The 311-nt window shown below is 41.8% G+C and overlaps 1 non-coding gene across 1 annotated transcript; it reads left to right on the top strand.

Moving 5' to 3' along the window:
* On the top strand, positions 1 to 72 carry TRNAC-GCA (transfer RNA cysteine (anticodon GCA)). The gene has a single exon. It is a non-coding gene; the product is annotated as a tRNA-Cys (tRNA).
* The last annotated feature ends 239 nt before the right edge of the window (positions 73 to 311 follow it).

Genomic DNA, 311 nt, shown 5'->3' with positions numbered 1-311 from the left:
GGGGATATAGCTCAGTGGTAGAGCATTTGACTGCAGATCAAGAGGTCCCTGGTTCAAATCCGGGTGTCCCCTAAACCTATTTTGGTTTTGGTGTTTGTAGCTGGGATCTTTCATAAAGTCCCTATGGATCACCATTGACAGAGTCAGTGTTCAGTTGGATCTTATACTTTATTAGCATTACAGTGTCACTGCTCAAAACCTGGGAATAAATGCATTTTTACACAGGGCGTGGGAACTTTCTGAAACATCATTGATTTATTTTGGAATCCGGCTCTTCCTTTCACAGCTGCAAACAAAGAGAATGAGTATGA

The sequence above is a fragment of the Triturus cristatus genome, chromosome 4_1, assembly GCF_964204655.1.
Source record: "Triturus cristatus chromosome 4_1, aTriCri1.1, whole genome shotgun sequence".
Lineage (NCBI taxonomy): Eukaryota > Metazoa > Chordata > Amphibia > Caudata > Salamandridae > Triturus > Triturus cristatus.
Note: the sequence above shows the minus strand (reverse complement) of the source record. Positions and strands in the feature narration are given on the sequence as shown.